Source organism: Ambystoma mexicanum, chromosome 2p (assembly GCF_040938575.1).
Source record: "Ambystoma mexicanum isolate Mex_15411 chromosome 2p, UKY_AmexF1_1, whole genome shotgun sequence".
NCBI classification, from domain to species: domain Eukaryota; kingdom Metazoa; phylum Chordata; class Amphibia; order Caudata; family Ambystomatidae; genus Ambystoma; species Ambystoma mexicanum.
This window is the reverse complement of record NC_090923.1, coordinates 1511851478-1511866063: the sequence shown is the minus strand read 5'-3', so window position 1 is coordinate 1511866063 and position 14586 is coordinate 1511851478.

Below are 14586 nucleotides of genomic sequence, written 5' to 3'. Positions count from 1 at the left end.
GACCCATACTATGGCATGAGATGTGATATCAAACTCCTTCCCATTCCAATCCTGAGACGCTTCCTATAGCTTGAGATGTGATATCCAACTCCTTCCCATTCCAATTCTGAGACCCTTCTTATACCATGAGACTTGATATCTCAATGCTTCTAATTCCAATTCTGAGATCCTTCCTATGACATGAGATGTGATATCCAAATCCTTCCCATTCCAATCCTGAGACCCTTCCTATAGCAAGAGATGTGATATCCAAATCCTTCCCATTCCAATCCTGAGACCCTTCCTATAACATGAGATGTGATATCTCAATGCTTCTAATACCAAACCTGAGATCCTTCCTATAACATGAGATGTGATATCCAATTCCTTCCCATTCCAAACCTGAGACCCTTCCTATTGGATGAGATGTGATATCCAACTCCTTCCCATTCCAACCCTGAGACCCTTCCTATACCATGAGATGTGATATCTCAATGCTTCTAATACCAAACCTGGGAACCGTCCTATAACATGAGATGTGATATCTCAATGTTTCTAATAAAAAACTTGAGACCCTTCCTATAACATGAGATGTGATATCCAATTCCTTCCCATTCCAAACCTGAGACCCTTCCTATTGGATGAGATGTGATATCCAAATCCTTCCCCTTCCAAACCTGAGACCCTTCCTTTAGCATGAGATGTGATATCCAAATACTTCCCATTCCAATCCTAAAACCCTTCCTATAGCATGAGATTTGATATCTCAAGGTTTCTAATAAAAAACCTGAGACCCTTCCTATAGCAAGAGATGTGATATCCAAATCCTTCCCATTCCAATCCTGAGACCCTTCCTGTATATAACATGAGATGTGATATCCAACTCCTTCCCATTCCAACCTGAGACCCTTCCTATAGCATGAGATGTGATATCCAACTCCTTACCATTCAAATCCTGAGACCCTCCTTATAACAAGAGATGTCATATCCAACTCCTTCCCATTCCAAACCTGAGACCCTTCCTATAACATGAGATGTGATATCCAACTCCTTCCCATTCCAAACCTGAGACCCTTCCGATAGCATGAGCTGTGATATCTCAATGCTTCAAAAACCAAACATGAGAACCATCCTATAACATGAGATGTGAAATCCAAATCCTTCCCTTCCCAAACCTGAGACTCTTCCTATAGCATGAGATGTGATATCTCAATGCTTCTACCAAACCTGAAACCCTTCCTATAGCATGAGATGTGATATCCAACTCCTTCCCATTCCAATCCTGAGACACATCCTATAGCATGAGATGTGATATCACAATGCTTCTAATACCAAACCTGAGACCCGTCCTATAACATGAGATGTGATATCCAAATCCTTCCCCTTCCAAACCTGAGACCCTTCCTTTAGCATGAGGTGTGATATCCAGCTCCTCCCATTCCAATCCTGAGTCCCTTCCGATAGCAGAGATGTGATATTTCAATGCTTATACCAAACCTGAGACCCTTCCCATAGCATGAGATGTGATATCCAACTCCTTCCCATTCCAATCCTGAGACCCTTCCTATAGCATGAGATGTGATATCTCAATGCTTCTAATACCAAACCTGAGATCCTTCCTATAACATGAGATGTGATATCCAACTCCTTCCCATTCCAATCCCGAGACCCTTCCTATAGCATGAGATGTGATATCTCAATGCTTCTAATACCAAACCTAAGGTCCTTCCTATAACATGAGATGTGATATCCAAATCCTTCCCATTCCAAACCTGAGACCCTCCCTTTAGCATGAGATGTGATATCCAACTCCTTCCCATTCCAATCCTGATACCCTTCTGATAGCATGAGATGTGATATCTCAATGCCTCTAATACCAAACCTGAGATCCTACCTCTAACATGAAATGTGATATCCAACTCCTTCCTTTTCCAAACCTGAGACCCTTCCTACAGCATGAGATGTGATATCCAAGTCCTTCCCATTCCAATCCTGAGACCCTTCCTATAACATGAGATGTGATATCCAACTCCTTCTATTCCAACTTGAGACCCTTCCTATAGCATGAGATGGGATATCCAACTCCTTCCAAATCCAATCCTGATACCCTTCCGATAGCATGAGATGTGATATCCCAATGCTTCTACAAAACCTGAGACCCATAACATGGCATGAGATGTGATATCAAACTCCCGTCCTATACCATGAGACTTGATATCTCAATGCTTCTAATACCAAACCTGAGACCGGTCCAATAACATGAGATGTGATATCCAAATCCTTCCCCTTCCAAACCTTAGACCCTTCCTTTATCATGAGATGTGATATCCAAGTCCTTCCCATTCCATTCCTGAGACCCTTCCTATAGCATGAGATGTGATATCTCAATGCTTCTAATACCAAACCTGAGACCCTTCCTATAACATGAGATGTGATATCTCAATGCTTCTAATACCAAACTTGAGACCCTTCCTATAACATGAATTGTGATATCCAAATCCTTCCCATTCCAATCCTGAGACCCTTCCGATAGCAGAGATGTGATATCTCAATGCTTATACCAAACCTAAGACCCTTCCGATAGCATGAGATGTGATATCTCAATGCTTCTAATACCAAACCTGAGATCCTTCCAATAACATGAGATATGATGTCAAAATCCCTCCCCTTCCAAACCTTAGACCATCCCTTTAGCATGAGATTTGATATCCAACTCCTTCCCATTCCAATCCTGAGACCCTTCTGATGGCATGAGATGTGATATCTCAATGCCTCTAAAACCAAACCTGAGATCCTACCTCTAACATGAAATGTGATATCCAACTCCTTCCCCTTCCAACCCTGAGAGCCTTCCTATAGAATGAGATGTGATATCCAAGTCCTTCCCATTCCAATCCTGAGACCCTTCCTATAACATGAGATGTGATATCCAACTCCTTCCCATTCCAATCATGAGACCCTTCCTATAGCTTGAGATGTGATATCCAACACCTTCCCATTCCAATCCTGAGACCCTTCCTATAGCATGAGAAGTGATATCTCCATGCTTATACCAAACCTGAGACCCTTCCTATAGCATGAGATGTGATATCCAAATCCTTCCCATTCCAATCCTGAGACCCTTCCTATAGCATGAGATGTGATATCTCAATGCTTATACCAAACCTGAGAGCCTACCTATAGCATGAGATGTGATATCCAAGTCCATCCCATTCCAATCCTTAGACCCTTCCTACAGCATGCGATGTGATATCTCAATGATTCTAATACCAAACCAGAGACCCGTCCTTTAACATGAGATGGGATATCCAACTCCTTCCCATTCCAATCCTGAGCCACTCCTGATAGCAGAGATGTGATATCTCAATGCTTATACCAAACCTGAGACCCTTCCTATAACATGAGATGTGATATCCAACTCCTTCCCGTTCCAAACCTGAGACACTTCAGATAGCATATGTGATATCCAACTCCTTCCCATTCCAAACATGAGACCCTTCCTATAGCAAGAATGTAATATCCAACTCCTACCCATTCCAATCCTGAGACCATTCCTATAGCATGAGATGTGATATATCAATGCTTCTAATACCAATCCTGAGATCCTTCCTATGACATGAGATGTGATATTCAAATCCTTCCCATTCCAATCCTGAGACCCTTCCTATAGCAAGAGATGTGATATCCAAATCCTTCCCATTCCAATCCTGAGACCCTTCCTATAACATGAGATGTGATATTCAACTCCTTCCCATTCCAACCTGAGACACTTCCTATAGCATGAGAAGGGATATCCAACTCCTTCCCAATCCAATCCTGAGAACCTTCCGATAGCAGAGATGTGATATCTCAATGCTTATACCAAACCTGAGACCCTTCCTATGGCATGAGATGTGATATCCAACTCCTTGCCATTCAAATCCTGAGACCCTTCCTATAGCATGAGATGTGATTTCTCAATGCTTCTACCAAACCTGAGACCCTTCCTTTAGCATGAGATGTGATATCCAAATCCTTCACATTCCAATCCTGAGACCCTTCCTATAGCATGAGATGTGATATCTCAATGCTTCTAATACCAAACCTGAGATCCTTCCTATAACATGAGATGTGATATCCAATTCCTTCCCATTCCAAACCTGAGACCCTTCCTATTGGATGAGATGTGATATCCAACTCCTTCCCATTCCAACCCTGAGACCCTTCCTATACCATGAGATGTGATATCTCAATGCTTCTAATACCAAACCTGGGAACCGTCCTATAACATGAGATGTGATATCTCAATGTTTCTAATAAAAGACTTGAGACCCTTCCTATAACATGAGATGTGATATCCAATTCCTTCCCATTCCAAACCTGAGACCCTTCCTATTGGATGAGATGTGATATCCAAATCCTTCCCCTTCCAAACCTGAGACCCTTCCTTTAGCATGAGATGTGATATCCAAATACTTCCCATTCCAATCCTAAAACCCTTCCTATAGCATGAGATTTGATATCTCAAGGTTTCTAATAAAAAACCTGAGACCCTTCCTATAGCAAGAGATGTGATATCCAAATCCTTCCCATTCCAATCCTGAGACCCTTCCTGTATATAACATGAGATGTGATATCCAACTCCTTCCCATTCCAACCTGAGACCCTTCCTATAGCATGAGATGTGATATCCAACTCCTTACCATTCAAATCCTGAGACCCTCCTTATAACAAGAGATGTCATATCCAACTCCTTCCCATTCCAAACCTGAGACCCTTCCTATAACATGAGATGTGATATTCAACTCCTTCCCATTCCAACCTGAGACACTTCCTATAGCATGAGAAGGGATATCCAACTCCTTCCCAATCCAATCCTGAGAACCTTCCGATAGCAGAGATGTGATATCTCAATGCTTATACCAAACCTGAGACCCTTCCTATGGCATGAGATGTGATATCCAACTCCTTGCCATTCAAATCCTGAGACCCTTCCTATAGCATGAGATGTGATTTCTCAATGCTTCTACCAAACCTGAGACCCTTCCTTTAGCATGAGATGTGATATCCAAATCCTTCACATTCCAATCCTGAGACCCTTCCTATAGCATGAGATGTGATATCTCAATGCTTCTAATACCAAACCTGAGATCCTTCCTATAACATGAGATGTGATATCCAATTCCTTCCCATTCCAAACCTGAGACCCTTCATATTGGATGAGATGTGATATCCAACTCCTTCCCATTCCAACCCTGAGACCCTTCCTATACCATGAGATGTGATATCTCAATGCTTCTAATACCAAACCTGGGAACCGTCCTATAACATGAGATGTGATATCTCAATGTTTCTAATAAAAAACTTGAGACCCTTCCTATAACATGAGATGTGATATCCAATTCCTTCCCATTCCAAACCTGAGACCCTTCCTATTGGATGAGATGTGATATCCAAATCCTTCCCCTTCCAAACCTGAGACCCTTCCTTTAGCATGAGATGTGATATCCAAATACTTCCCATTCCAATCCTAAAACCCTTCCTATAGCATGAGATTTGATATCTCAAGGTTTCTAATAAAAAACCTGAGACCCTTCCTATAGCAAGAGATGTGATATCCAAATCCTTCCCATTCCAATCCTGAGACCCTTCCTGTATATAACATGAGATGTGATATCCAACTCCTTCCCATTCCAACCTGAGACCCTTCCTATAGCATGAAATGTGATATCCAACTCCTTACCATTCAAATCCTGAGACCCTCCTTATAACAAGAGATGTCATATCCAACTCCTTCCCATTCCAAACCTGAGACCCTACCTATAACATGAGATGTGATATCCAACTCCTTCCCATTCCAAACCTGAGACCCTTCCGATAGCATGAGCTGTGATATCTCAATGCTTCAAAAACCAAACATGAGAACCATCCTATAACATGAGATGTGAAATCCAAATCCTTCCCTTCCCAAACCTGAGACTCTTCCTATAGCATGAGATGTGATATCTCAATGCTTCTACCAAACCTGAAACCCTTCCTATAGCATGAGATGTGATATCCAACTCCTTCCCATTCCAATCCTGAGACACATCCTATAGCATGAGATGTGATATCACAATGCTTCTAATACCAAACCTGAGACCCGTCCTATAACATGAGATGTGATATCCAAATCCTTCCCCTTCCAAACCTGAGACCCTTCCTTTAGCATGAGGTGTGATATCCAGCTCCTCCCATTCCAATCCTGAGTCCCTTCCGATAGCAGAGATGTGATATTTCAATGCTTATACCAAACCTGAGACCCTTCCCATAGCATGAGATGTGATATCCAACTCCTTCCCATTCCAATCCTGAGACCCTTCCTATAGCATGAGATGTGATATCTCAATGCTTCTAATACCAAACCTGAGATCCTTCCTATAACATGAGATGTGATATCCAACTCCTTCCCATTCCAATCCCGAGACCCTTCCTATAGCATGAGATGTGATATCTCAATGCTTCTAATACCAAACCTAAGGTCCTTCCTATAACATGAGATGTGATATCCAAATCCTTCCCATTCCAAACCTGAGACCCTCCCTTTAGCATGAGATGTGATATCCAACTCCTTCCCATTCCAATCCTGATACCATTCTGATAGCATGAGATGTGATATCTCAATGCCTCTAATATCAAACCTGAGATCCTACCTCTAACATGAAATGTGATATCCAACTCCTTCCTTTTCCAAACCTGAGACCCTTCCTACAGCATGAGATGTGATATCCAAGTCCTTCCCATTCCAATCCTGAGACCCTTCCTATAACATGAGATGTGATATCCAACTCCTTCTATTCCAACTTGAGACCCTTCCTATAGCATGAGATGGGATATCCAACTCCTTCCAAATCCAATCCTGATACCCTTCCGATAGCATGAGATGTGATATCCCAATGCTTCTACAAAATCTGAGACCCATACCATGGCATGAGATGTGATATCAAACTCCCGTCCTATACCATGAGACTTGATATCTCAATGCTTCTAATACCAAACCTGAGACCGGTCCAATAACATGAGATGTGATATCCAAATCCTTCCCCTTCCAAATCTTAGACCCTTCCTTTATCATGAGATGTGATATCCAAGTCCTTCCCATTCCATTCCTGAGACCCTTCCTATAGCATGAGATGTGATATCTCAATGCTTCTAATACCAAACCTGAGACCCTTCCTATAACATGAGATGTGATATCCAAATCCTTCCCATTCCAATCCTGAGACCCTTCCGATAGCAGAGATGTGATATCTCAATGCTTATAACAAACCTGAGACCCTTCCGATAGCATGAGATGTGATATCTCAATGCTTCTAATACCAAACCTCAGATCCTTCCAATAACATGAGATGTGATGTCCAAATCCTTCCCCTTCCAAACCTTAGACCCTCCCTTTAGCATGAGATGTGATATCCAACTCCTTCCCATTCCAATCCCGAGACCCTTCTGATGGCATGAGATGTCATATCTCAATGCCTCTAATACCAAACCTGAGATCCTACCTCTAACATGAGATGTGATATCAAACTCCTTCCCATTCCAAACCTGAGACCCTTCCGATAGCATGAGATGTGATATTTCAATGCTTCTAAAACCAAACATGAGAACCATCCTATAACATGAGATGTGAAATCCAAATCATTCCCTTTCCAAACCTGAGGCCCTTCCTATAGCTTGAGATGTGATATCAAACTCCTTCCCATTCAATGTGATATCCAACTCCTTCCCATTCCAATCCTGGGACCCTTCCTATACCATGAGATGTGATATTTCAATGCTTCTAATACCAAACCTGAGACCCGTCCTAAAACATGAGATGTGAGATCCAAATCCTTCCCCTTCCAGACCTGAGACCTTTCCTTTAGCATGAGATGTGATATCCAACTCCTTCCCATTCCAAACCTGAGACCCTTCCCATAGCATGAGATGTGATATCTCAATGCTTCTAAAACCAAACATGAGAACCATCCTATAACATGAGATGTGAAATCCAAATCCTTCCCTTTCCAAACCTGAGACCCTTCCTATAGCTTGAGATGAAATATCAAACTCCTTCCCATTCCAATCCTGAGATAGCTTGAGATGTGAGATCCAAATCCTTCCCCTTCCAAACCTGAGACCCTTCCTATAGCTTGATATGTGATATCAAACTCCTTCCCATTACAATCCTGAGATAGCTTGAGATGTGATATCCAACTCCATCCCATTCCAATCCTGAGACCCTTCCGATAGCATGAGATGTGATAGCTCAATGCTTCTAATATCAAAACTGAGACCCTCCCTATAGTATGAGATGTGAAATCTAAGTCCTCCCCATTCCTATCCTGAGACCCTTCCTATAACATGAGACGTGATATCCAACTCCTTCCCATTCCAAACCTGAGACCTTTCCTTTAGCATATGTGATATCCAACTACTTCCCATTCCAATCCTGAGACCCTTCCGATAGCATGAGATGTGATATCCAACTCCTTCCAATTCCAATACTGAGACCCTCCCAATAGCATATGTGATATCTCAATGCTTCTAATATCAAAACTGAGACCCTCCCTATAACATGTGATGTGATATCCAACTCCTTCCCATTCCAATACTGAGACCCTTCCAATAGCATGTGATATCTCAATGCTTCTAATACCAAACCTGAGACCCTCCCTATAACAAGAGATATCATATCCAACTCCTTCCCGTTCCAATCGAGACCCTTCCTATAACATGAGATGTGATATCTCTATGCTTCTAATACCAAACCTGAGGCCCTTCCCGTAGTATATGTGAAATCCAACTCCTTCCCATTCCAAACTTGTGACCCTTCCTGTAGCATGAAATGTGATTTTTCACCCCTTCCAATACCATACCCGAGACCATTCCCACAGCCTGAGATTTGAAATCTCATTTCTTCCAATACCAAACCTGAGACCCTTCCGATAGGATGTGATTTGATATCTCAGTGCTTCTAATACCAAACCTGAGACCCTCCCTATAACAAGAGATATCATATCCAACTCCTTCCCATTCCAATCATGAGACTCTTCCTATAGCATGACATGTGATATCGAACTTCCCATTCAAATCCTGAGACTCAGACCTCCCCGTCTAACCTCACCACTCCTAGCTCCCGGATTGATAATGCACTCCTGCTGTGTCTTCTCCCTTCTTCTGCTTCCTTTCCTCTCTCCTTCCTCATGTGCCCTAGGTCAGGCTCCTTCTACACCTCCGCAAGGATTACTGATTTGTACCCCTCCCCACTCTCAACTCTCACTCAGTTAACACTCATCTGACATCTGCCATTTCCTGGAAGAACCCGACCTTGATGTCCTTGGTCTAACCGAGACATGGATGACGGCCAGCGCTGTCTCGAGCTCTGACACTTTCCTCCCTGATGACAAGTTCCTCTCCATGCCCAGATCCAACCGTTCTTGAGGGGGAGTATCCTTGATTCCTGTAGTAAATTGCTTTCCTTTGCAGGCCGACTCTTCTCACGAATGCCTTGTCTGCATGCATTCTCTCTTTCCTGGCCATTCTCTCACCGTGGCTATTTGCCTACCGCCTTCCTCTCTCAGTGGATGGACTTCTCCATCCTAGCCTCCTACCACTCAACTCCGCCTACTTGGAGAATTCAAAATGAACCTGTATGCTTCCTGACCTGGACTTTTACGAGATCTGCAACTCTTCATGTCTCTGGCCCTACACACTGCAGGGAATACTCAGGATTTTCTGATCTCAGACATCCCCCTATGTAACCCTCTCAACAATCCTCTCCCGTGGTGATCAAGTTCTCATCTCCAAAGAAGGCTAACTACCAGCTGTTCCTCCTCAGTGGAGTTCTCCCTTTCTGTCCCTGCTCTCTGCACCGTTTCGCGTTGCAAACACTCGCTTCCCTGCTCTCTGGTTTAGACGCTTTTCCTTCTTCCTTTCTGTGCTTGTTCTCTGCATCGTTTCGCGTTGCAGAGAACAACTCGCTTCCCAGCTCTCTGGTTTAGACGTGTGTTCCCTGCCTTCTCTCCTCTTCCCGCTGCCTTCAAATCAACAAATGAGCTTCAAAAGATACACGGTGCTCAGAATGCTTTATAACACCCATTATTCAAGATATAGCTGTAACTCGCTAGACGTATTGAAAAGTGCTAAAAACTAGCAAAAATAGCTAGAACATGTTCTTTCCTCGCGTTTTGGTAAATACGAATTCTGGTGGAATCCCATTTTGTACTCTGTTCGTGCATTTGTTCAGTCGAATCCTGATGTTTTTAACCACTCGTCACCCATACAAGGGGGGGATCAAAATCTACTGTTCACAGGCTGAATGTATACTGCTGAAATCGTCAATGCATTATCGGGTAAACCGACTGTTCTGGAAAGTGTATTTGCCATCTGTTATTCCAGTCAGCATGTTTTCATCGTCCCTTCTTGTTTCAAGGCTGCACTCCCGTGGTGATCACATTCTCCTCTCCAGAGCAGGCTAACTACCAGCTGCTCCTCCTCAGAGGCGTTCCACCTTTCTGTCCCTGCTCCCTGCACCGTTTCGCGTTGCATGTACTCGCTTCCCAGCTCTCTGGTTTCGATGCGTGTTCCCTGCCTTCTCTCCTCTTCCCACAGCCTTCCAATGAGCTCCACAAGATAGTGTTCAGAATGCTTTATAAACCCATTATTCAACATATAGCTGTAACCCGCTAGACGTATTGAAACGTGCTAAAAACTAGCAAAAATAGCTAGAAAATGTACTTCCCTCGCGTTTTTGTAAATGCGAATTCTGGTGGGTTCCCATGTTGTATGTACTGTGTCCGTGCGTTTGTGTCGAATCCTGAAGTTTTTAACCACTGTTCTCCCATACTAGGGAGGGGGGGGGGGTCAACATCTACTGCTGTTCACAGGCTGAATGTATACGGCTGAAATCTTCAAGGCATTATCAGCTTTCCTGACTGTTTTGGAACGTGTATTTGCCATCTGTTAATGCAGTCGCCCTTTGTTCATCGTTCCTTCTAGTTTACAGGCTGCACTCCCCTAGTGATCACATTCTTCTCTCCTATGCAGGCTAACTACCAGCTGCTCCTCCTCATAGGTGTTCATCCTTTCTGTCCCTGCTCCCTGCACCGTTTCGCGTTGCATGTACTCGCTTCCCAGCTCTCTGGTTGAGATGCGTGTTCCCTGCCTTCTCTCCTCTTGCTACACCTTCCAATTTGCTCCACAAGATACAGTGTTCAGAATGCTTTATAACACCCATTATTCAACATATAGCTGTAACCCGCTAGACGTATTGAAACGTGCTAAAAACTAGCAAAAACAGCTAGAAAATGTACTTCCCTCGCGTTTTGGTAAATGCAGGGTACACGCGTCTAAACCAGAGAGCAGGGAAGCGAGCCTTTCAGCAGTATAAATAAAGCCTGTGAACAACACATTTTGACCCTCCCTTGTATGGGAGAAGAGTGGTTCAAAAGACCAGGATTCGACTGAACAAACGCACGAACAGAGTACAAAATGGGAATCCACCAGAATTCGCATTTACCAAAACGCGAGGAAAGTACATTTTCTAGCTGTTTCTGCTCGTTTTTAGCACGTTTCAATACGTCTAGCGGGTTACACCTATATGTTGAATAATGGGTGTTATAAAGCATTCTGAACACTGTATCTTGTGGAGCTCATTGGAAGGCTGTCGGAAGAGGAGAGAAGGCAGGGAACACGCATCTAAACCAGAGAGCTGGGAAGCGAGTACATGCAACGCGAAACGGTGCAGGGAGCAGGGACAGAAAGGATGAACGCCTATGAGGAGGAGCAGCTGGTAGTCAGCCTGCTCTGGAGAGGCGAATGTGATCACCAGGGGAGTGCAGCCTGTAAAGTAGAAGGGACGATGAACACAGGGCGACTGCATTAACAGATGGCAAATACACGTTCCAAAACAGTCAGGAAAGCTGATAATGCCTTGAAGATTTCAGCCGTATACATTCAGCCTGTGAACAGCAGTAGACGTTGACCCCCCCCCGTGTATGGGAGAACAGTGGTTAAAAACTTCAGGATTCGACAACAAACGCATGGACAGTACATACATGGGAACCCATCAGAATTAGCATTTACAAAAACGCGAGGAAAGTACATTTTCTAGCTTTTTTTGCTAGTTTACAGCACGTTTCAATACGTCTAGCGGGTTACGGCTATATGTTGAATAATGGGTGTTATAGAGCATTCTGAGCACTGTGTATCTTTTGGAGCTCATTTTTTGATTTGAAGGCAGCGGGAAGAGGAGAGAAGGCAGGGAACACGCGTCTAAACCAGAGAGCTGGGAAGAGAGTACTTGCAACGCGAAAAGGGCAGAAAGGAAGAAGGCCTCTGAGAAGGAAAAGCGTCTAAACCAGAGAGCAGGGAAGCGAGTGTTTGCAACGCGAAACGGTGCAGGGAGCAGGGACAGAAAGGGAGAACTCCTCTGAGGAGGAACAGCTGGCAGTTAGCCTTCTTTGGAGATGAGAACTTGATCACCACGGGAGAGGATTGTTGAGAGGGTTACAGAGGGGGAGGTCTGAGATCAGAAAATCCTGAGTATTCCCTGCAGTGTGTAGGGCCAGCGACATGAAGAGTTGCAGATCTCGTAAAAGTCCAGGTCAGGAAGCATACAGGTTCATGTTGAATTCTCCAAGTAGGCGGAGTTGAGTGGTAGGAGGCTAGGATGGAGAAGTCCATCCACTGAGAGAGGAAGGGGGTAGGCAAATAGCCACGCTGAGAGAATGGCCAGGAGAGAATGCATGCAGACAAGGCATTCGTGACAGGAGTCGGCCTGCAAAGGAAATCAATTTACTACAGGAATCAAGGATAAGCATTGAGATATCACATCTCATGCTATAGGAATGTCTCAGGATTGGAATGGGAAGGACTTAGATATCACATATGCTATAGGGAGGGTCTCAGTTTTGATATTAGAAGCAATGAGATATCACATCTCATGCTATCGGAAGTGTCTCAGGATTGGAATGGGAAGGAGCTGGATATCACATCTCATGCTAAAGGAAGGGTCTCAGGTTTGGAACGGGAAGGAGTTGGATATCACATCTCATGTTATAGGAAGGGTCTCAGGTTTGGTATAAACATTGAGATATCACATCTCTGCTATCGGAAGTGTCTCAGGATTGGAATGGGAAGGAGTTGGATATCCCATCTCATGTTATAGGACGGGTCTCAGGTTTTTTATTAAAATCATTGAGATATCATATTGCATGCTGTAGGAAGGGTCTAAGGATTGGAATGGGAAGGACTTGGATATCACATCTCATGCTATAGATAGGCTCTCAGGTTTGGAAATTGAAGGAGTTGGATATCACATTTCATGTTAGAGGAAGGATCTCAGGTTTGGTATTAGAGGCATTGAGATATCACATCTCAGGCTATAGGAAGGGTCTCAGGATTGGAATGGGAAGGAGTTGGATATCACATCTCATGCTATAGGAAGGGTCTCAGGTTTTGTTATAAGCATTGAGATATCACATCTCATGCTATAGGAAGGGTCTCAGGATTGGAATGGGAAGGACTTGGATATCACATCTCATGCTATAGATAGGCTCTCAGGTTTGGAAAGTGAAGGAGTTGGATATCACATTTCATGTTAGAGGAAGGATCTCAGGTTTGGTATTAGAGGCATTGAGATATCACATCTCAGGCTATAGGAAGGGTCTCAGGATTGGAATGGGAAGGAGTTGGATATCACATCTCATGCTATAGGAAGGGTCTCAGGTTTTGTTATAAGCATTAAGATATCACATCTCATGCTATAGGAAGGGTCTCAGGATTGGAATGGAAGGAGTTGGATATCACATCTCATGTTATAGGAAGGATCTCAGGTTTGGTATTAGAAGCATTGAGACATCACATCTCATGCTATAGGAAGGGTCTCAGGATTGGAATGGGAAGGAGTTGGATATCACATCTCATGCTATAGGAAGGGTCTCAGGATTGGAATGGGAAGGAGTTGTATATGACATCTCATGCCGTAGGGAGGATCTCAGGTTTGGTATAAACATTGAGATATCACATCTCTGCTATCGAAAGGGTCTCAGGATTGGAATGGGAAGGAGTTGGATATCCCATCTCATGTTATAGGAAGAGTCTCAGGTTTGGTATTAGAAGCATTGAGATATCACATCTCATGCTATAGGAAGTGTCTCAGGATTGGAATGGGAAGGACTTGGGTATCACATCTCATGCTATAGGGAGGGTCTCAAGTTTGATATTAGAAGCATTGAGATATCACATCTCATGCTATAGGAAGGGTCTCAGGATTGGAATGGGAAGGAGTTGGATATCACATCTCATGCTATAGGAAGGGTCTCAGGTTTGGTATAAGCAGTGAGATATCACATCTCATGCTATAGGAAGTGTCTCAGGATTGGAATGGGAAGGAGTTGGATATCACATCTCATGTTATAGGAAGGATCTCAGGTTTGGTATAAGCATTGAGATATCAGATCTCTGCTATCGGAAGGGTCTCAGGATTGGAAAGGGAAGGAGTTGGATATTCCCATGTATGTTATAGGAAGGGTCTCAGGTTTGGTATTAGAAGCATTGAGATATCACATCTCATGCTATAGAAAGGGTCTCAGGATTGGAATGGGA